Below are 7,030 nucleotides of genomic sequence, written 5' to 3' on the forward strand. Positions count from 1 at the left end.
ATAATTCAGAAACTAGAAACATATACGACAGTGTCATTCCAGGCAAGAAGAAAGATGTTGTGGGGAACATTTCACAGTCTATCTGGATAAAAGAAACATACCCAAATATAGGAGGATGTTAGGAGTAAGCATGAGATGCTTTCCTGGCAAGATGGTTGCTATTTCTCAAGGAAGTAGATTGTGGAATTTAGTGAACTTTGTAGAGTGCCACATAATTAGTACAACTAGAATAAGCAGATTAATTAAAATAGGGCAATGAGAGACTTGCTTCCCCTCCAGGTCCAAGTGTTTCCCGGTGCTTGAGGGACCTGCAACAGAACCTGAGCTTTCCTATTGCATTGATTGAGGAGCTGCATAACACTTAGAGCCTGGTGTAGGTTGGCTTCTTCTGCTAAGAAGCCATTTCTTCACAAAATGCTTTTCTTTGTCTAAGATGGAGACATACAAGTAGTGGTGACCAGATCTGTGCTTGAAAATGGACTTGATGGAAAGTACCAAACTTCTCTTTTGTTGCAATCCGTAATGATTTTTTTGGCCTCAAATGTTTTTTTTGTACTGCTTCTCAAACACACTTTCCCAGCCTTTTTTTAATAATTTAAGCAGACATTGAAAGAAAAACCAGCACTCAGAATATTGATGGAAAAATAATTGTGAACAATTTCAGAACTTCACAGACTTGTTTATAAGACTTAATTATTTGAAAAAGTGACACACTTCTTGCTAATCAATTAATAACACATTATTTTTCATTTCATAATGGAGTCACAAGCTGCTGTCCTCAGACCCTGATCTCTGGGAGGCTCTTTGTAGAAAATCATGCATAGGAATAGGATCATCCTCTAGGAAAGCTGGAAACACTGTGGTTCATAAGTTGGATTTTTTTGTGGAGTAAAACCTGGCCATGTTGGGCAAGCCTCCTGGAAATACCCCTGATTTCCTAGGAACTTGCTGCAGAAATCTCAAGGCAGACTGACCATGACAACTTAAGCAGACACCAGAAAAGGTAACATGCATAAATTAGGATGAACTATATCCCGAGATAAACTTTATTAATCAGGTTAAAAGAAGATACAGAGACCTGAGAGTATTTTAATGTTACATAAATAATTTTTTATTTATATAACAGCATTGCCTGACTTGGTTTAGTTCTCAATGCACAAAAACTCATAGGTATGTAAGCAAAAAGCTCTGGTCCTAAGAGGCAGCATGGGTTACTTTAATATGTGCCAGTTGGTGTGGGGATAAACTCATTCTATTGTAGTAAAAACATCTCCATCTTAATAGACGTAGCAGACTTTATTTGTTTACAGAAGCTTTAGTACCAAAAAATACATTAATAAAAGAGGCTAGAAAAACATATTGGAAATATTAGTCTGCACTTCCAAAATATTCTTTTAACAATTTCAAATAAAGATTTTCCAGAATTTGTTGGGAAGTGGAGGGAGAATAAGAAATTTACCTGGAAAACCATGCTGACTGCAAGAGGAAGAACACCAGTTGGCATCTGATTTTTTTTTTTTTTTTACTGATTTTTGTTACCTAACCAAACACTTTCACTTACTGATTTTATCAAAGCTAAAAGAAATTGTCAAAACATCCCCCACTAATTTGAAATTAATTTGTTGTCTAATCTAAAATACTCTAAAATAACCTCTGTCTCTGAGCAGGGCTTGGCCTGCTAAAGTCACAGCTCTGATCTTGAGGGAGTGAGTCCTCAGAGAAGAGCAGGGACAGGACTGATGTCATTCACAGCATTTTTCCCTGGCTGCCTGGAGCCTGATAGCTGGTTCCAGCTCTTCTATGTTCAGTAGGGATCAGTGGGAATCTCAGCAGGAGGTTTAAACACCCCCCTCTGTCTCCCAGCAAAGGTCTGCTGTTGTGTGTTCACATCTCCTTCACACTTTCCCTGCTCCTGCATTTTCTCCAAGATCTTTTCTCCTCCTCTTTTGAGGAAGATGCCAGAGTGACAGTAACAAAAGCTGGAACTTTTGGTAAAAATACATTCAATATTTCTGCATGTCATGGACTTCTAGGCAGTGTTAGGTGCTTGCTACAGCTACAGCCATCTCCAGGTTTTCTCTTAACTTTCTGCAAGGGAGCTGTGCATAGTGGTAAATAGCATGATGCAAATCAGACTCACCATAAACTCCTGTGAGATGGGCAGTTGTTGTACAGAGCATCTTTGAAAGGGGAGCAAAAGCAAAGCTCAAGGGATGACATGATACCTCTCTCATGGTTTCCTGACTGATTTGCATGTATGCAGATTTATGCATTCTGTTTGTATGTACTTGTTTCCCAAAGCTCTGTATGATTCATTTATTTCATCCTGGTTTTGTAGTAGCTTGAAATTTATCCATGCACTGTTCAGTATCTGGTCCTATTGCCCTCAAAAGTGTTGAGGTTCCTCAATCACATTCAGCTGTTCCCCCTAAATGACTTCTTCAGGATCAGGTTGAAAGCACCTGAAGAACAGAAACAGTCTTTTCTTATGCTGTACTGACAGGTACATTTTCACTTTGTCAGTTGAAAGGTAACGAGGTCCACAGATGAGGCTCTGGAGGAATGGTTCAAGATGCAGCTTCTCCCAGCTCAGATGCATTACACAGACTTGCAGACTGCTGCTGAGGTAATCCTTTTCTTATTTTCTCCCCCTCAACAGCAGAGTTCAAAGCTCTTCTAATTGCAGGGGACCTTGGGTGGTTCTTCCTAGAGAAATTAAGTGGAGAAATTAAAATGCATCTTTCATGGCATTTTCAGTGACCCCTCTTGTGCCTGGAGGTCAAATGTTTTCACTTATTTATGGAACTTGGCATTGTTATCCTGAAGTAGAATTTGATTGTTGTTGGTGTTAATATTTCTACTCCTACTGTTACTGTTACTTTATTTTTCTCTCTTTTTCAAGTTAGCAGTTTAGATGCAGAGCAACACAAGCATGCTTGCTTTCTTTAGGAATTTCTTTCTTTCCAAATGTATTTATTTCTTTAAATCTTTCTTAATATCTTTAAAAATTTATATCTGAATTTATTTCTTCCTTTCCCTCCACATGGCTTTCTTTCTACAAAGTATCTTTTCTTTCTGGCTGCATCTTTTCTTCCTTGCTTTCTTGCCCCCTTTCCTGCTTTAGCATCCCCGTTCCGTCTGTCTTGCCGGCCCCCCCCCCCCCCCCCCCGGCTTCCCCCCTTTCCCGCCCCTTTTCTCGCTCCCCCCCCCCCTTTTCTTACCCTCCCTCTTTATGTCTCTCTCGCCGTCCCCGCCGGGAGGGGGGGGAGGGGTCGGACGGTTGGGGGGGGGCGCCTGAGCGGGGGTCGCGCGCCTGCGGGGGGGGGGACCCGCCCGGGGAGGGGCGGGGCGCGTGCCCCCTGCGGCGGGAAGCGCGCGGGCGTCTCGCGGGGGCGTCTCTAGCGGGGGCGGGGGGAGCAGCGGCCGCGAGCGCGGGGCGGGAAGAGTCGCGCGCCTGGGGGAGGGGGAGAGGGGAGGGGGGAGAGCGCGTGAGGGGGAGAGGAGGGCGGGAAGAGCGCGAGAGGGAGAGAGATCGATCCCTGAGGGGGAAAGGGGAAGGGGAAGAGCAGCTGAGAGGGAGAGGAGAGGGGGAAGATCCCTGAGGGGGAAAAATGGATCCCTGAGGTGGGAAGGGGAAGAGCACCTGTGACGAAGAGGATAGAGGGAAGATCCCTGAGGGGGGAGGAGCACCTGAGGAGAGGAAGAGAGGCGGAAGATCCCTGATGGGGAAAAGCAAGATCCGTGAGGGAAAGAGGAGAGAGGGAAGATCCCTGGGGGGAAGAGGAGAGGGAGAAGATCCCTGAGGGGGAGAGGAGGGTGGGAAGATCCCTGAGAGGAAGAGGAGTAAGAGTGCCTGAGGGGAAGGGGCAGGAGGGTGGTCAGGGGGTCGGTGCAGCTTGGGGAGGGTCCGCACTCTGCTGGGGACGGGCGGGCAGGGGTCGACTATCACCTTGGGGCAAGAGCATTGCAAGTGCCTTTGGCCACGTTCCCTGTCGTTGGGCTGGCCAGAGAGAGGGGCAACCCTGGGAGGAGGCTGAGAGCCACAGTATCCACAGCTGGGGGTGGGAAATGGGGCTCCTGAAGCCGAGGTGTTGTGCTGCAGGCAGGAGGGCCAGCCCGCAAGCTGGGCTTAGGTCAGAGTCTCGGGCTCCCTGAGGTTTGTTGGGAGCACGAGCTGAGGGGGAGCAGCCTGTGAGCAGGGCTGTGTGCATCCCCTGCGGCTGGTGGGAGGTGCTGGGAGGGAGGGTGGGAGAGACCCCCTGTAAGCAGGCAGAGGTCCCTGTTTCCTTTGGGCAGTGCAGTTGTCAGGACTCGGGCCTCACCGTGTTGTCCTTCCTCGGCAGCAGCTGGCGCAGCAGAAGGCAGAGGCATCATGTGGAGCGTCGAGGCAAGAGAGAGAGAGAAGAGGAGCGGTGTCGGGCTGACCAGAGGGCAGGAGAAAGGTGCTCTGGGCAAAGGGACCTCTCTGTCACCAGGACGAGGGTGATAGAAGAGCACAGAGGGCCCCTTTGGGCTGCCCTGGCTGTCTCTGTGCTGGGCGACCTCCCTGTAAGCAGGGCTGGGTCTTTGCTTTTGCTGTCATTGGCCTTTTGCCGTCTTGCTCCTTTGGCTGCCTGAAGAGCGTGGCAACCCAGGAAGGAGGGTGAGAGCCACCGCCTCCGCACCCGAGGGGGAAAGGGAGCTCCCTGGTCCCCCAGGCCACCCCGTGAGCAGGGTGGGGAAGGTCCTTTCCCCAGCCCCCTCCTCTGGCCCAGGTGAGTTTGTGCCTGCTGGGGGCCTGGTCGGGGTGAGCCCCTGGAGTCAGGGCATGTCACAGCTTTTGCCCCTTGGCCACCCCCCCTGTAGCTCCTCGGCGTGTTGAGGCCCCTCTGGCCTCCACGCAGCCCAGGGGGCAGCTGTGAGGCTCTGCTCTCCTGCTCGATGGTAGGGAAGGCTCATTTGCCATTGGCTGCACAGGGCTTGCGCTCTCTTCTGGGAACTTCTGTTTGTGTGTCCTTGTCCTCGTCTTTGTCAGCGTGAGTGAGTGAGCGAGCGAGAGAGCTTGTCCTTTAGGCCCCATTCAAATCGCTGCAGTTTAGCCTGAACTTCCCAGGAGGGAGAGCTGGTCTGTGTGCAGTAGCAGTGAGCTCCCCTTGGAGCTCGTGAGCGGAGGGAGGGTCCGGGCTCGCCCCTTTGTTGGCAGGACAGAGCGAAGGCGCTGAAGCGTGGGGTGGGCAAGGCAACCCACCTGTAGCCAGGGCCCGGGCCTGTGCCTGTGGGGCTGCCTGTGGTGCTGGTGCGCTGCCAGCCCCGGTGACAGCCTCGTTCTAGGGGTGTGTGTCACCAGCCGTGGAGCCCTCTGTCCCCAGAGCAGCCCCAGCTCCCTGTCAGCAGGGCTGGGGGTGCCCCCTGCTCTCGGTGGGAGGAGCTGGGAGGGGACCCCCTGTCATCAGGCAGGTCTCTCTGGCCCCGGCCTTTCAGAGGTGTTGGGGCAGGGTTTGTGGGGCAAGGCGTCTGCTTTCCCTGTCCTTGAGGCTGGGGCCCCATCCCCCTGTCTCCACCTCCTGGCTCCTCGTGTTGCAAGCAGGGCTGAGCCACCTCTTTGGCCGCTGCTTGGCTTGCCCAGCTGCATTTGCCCAGGGTGCCCACCTCGGAGCCCACCTCCAGCACCGGCTGGAACTCGGCAGGCGCCCAGAGCTGCAATAGGGTGAGAAAAGCCGATTGGCGAGGTTTTTTTGAGGGGTGTGGGGGGGGTGGTCCTGTGTGTTGGGTGTGGTGTGGTATGGTGTGGGGAATGGTCGCTTCTTGCTAGTGGGAGGAGAGACGGGGATCAGATGCTGTGCAGAGCTTCTGTGCGGGGGCTGGCTCAGCACCCCTCTGTCCTCCAGGCAGAGGAGCAGGGACTTCTCTGTCCTGACCTTGTTCTTCTGCCTTGGCAGCAGCTGCTGCTGGAGAAGAAAGACAAGGCATCCGATGTGTGGGGAAGGAGCCACAAGTCAACGGCGAGCGAGAAGAGAAGCAGAGGACTGAATGGGAGGAAGGAGAAAGGCGCTGTGGGCAAAGGGACCTGCCTGCCACCAGAGCTGTGGTCACATAAGAGCCTTTGTTGCCTTTTGCCACCCTTTGGCCAACCAGCTTTGTCACCGGCTTTGCTACAGGATGACCTTGTGTGCAGGACCTGTCAGTTATGGTGCTCGAAAGACTGGCAGAGAGCGCTCCCTGCACTCCAGCAGGGCCTGATGGACTTGGCCTCGGTTGGTCACGGTGCTGCCTGCCCGTGCCAGGTCTTGCTACTGTCTCGGCTGTCTCACAAGGAGATCAGATGGTGGCACGCTGGGTGCCAAGCGGCGGTGTGGGCGGGCGGGAGCAGCGGTCCCGTGCCTGTGTGAGGGGGAGAGCGGGAAGAGCGTGGGAGGGGAAGAGGAGAGCGGGAAGAAGCGGGTCAGCGAGCGCCGAGGGATTCAGTTGCTGTCCCGGGAGGCGCCATGGCCACAGGAGAAGTGGAGCCCTGATCAGGTGAGAAAACCGACGCGTTAGTCACAATTTGTCTCTGAATAACATTCCACCTCCTTTCTTGTCACCCCTCTTTGTTTCTTTCAGGCCACCTCTCCTTCTAAATTTCTGTCTAAATTCCTCTCTCGCCCCCTTTCTGTCCCCCCCCCGTCTCTGTCCCCCCCCCGTCTCTGTCCCCCCCCCGTCTCTGTCCCCCCCCGTCTCTGTCCCCCCCCCTTCTCTGTCCCCCCCCCGTCTCTGTCCCCCCCCCGTCTCTGTCCCCCCCCCGTCTCTGTCCCCCCCCCGTCTCTGTCCCCCCCCCGTCTCTGTCCCCCCCCGTCTCTGTCCCCCCCCCGTCTCTGTCCCCCCCCCGTCTCTGTCCCCCCCCCGTCTCTGTCCCCCCCCCGTCTCTGTCCCCCCCCCGTCTCTGTCCCCCCCCGTCTCTGTCCCCCCCCCGTCTCTGTCCCCCCCCCGTCTCTGTCCCCCCCCCGTCTCTGTCCCCCCCCCCGTCTCTGTCCCCCCCCCGTCTCTGTCCCCCCCCCGTCTCTGTCCCCCCTTT

At 53.4% G+C, this 7,030-nt stretch overlaps 1 long non-coding RNA gene across 5 annotated transcripts in view; it reads left to right on the forward strand.

The window, feature by feature from the left end:
• LOC127396356 (uncharacterized) overlaps positions 1 to 7,030 on the forward strand; it is a 29,354-nt gene that overhangs the window by 11,910 nt on the left and 10,414 nt on the right. Inside the window, exon 5 of one of the 5 annotated variants that reach the window (XR_007891981.1) lies at positions 942 to 1,003. The exons of the other annotated variants lie outside the window; for them this stretch is intronic. This is a non-coding gene — a long non-coding RNA (uncharacterized LOC127396356). The remainder of the gene's footprint in view (positions 1 to 941; positions 1,004 to 7,030) is intronic. 5 annotated transcript variants of the gene reach the window in all.

The sequence above is a fragment of the Apus apus genome, unplaced genomic scaffold, assembly GCF_020740795.1.
Source record: "Apus apus isolate bApuApu2 unplaced genomic scaffold, bApuApu2.pri.cur manual_scaffold_87_ctg1, whole genome shotgun sequence".
NCBI lineage: Eukaryota > Metazoa > Chordata > Aves > Apodiformes > Apodidae > Apus > Apus apus.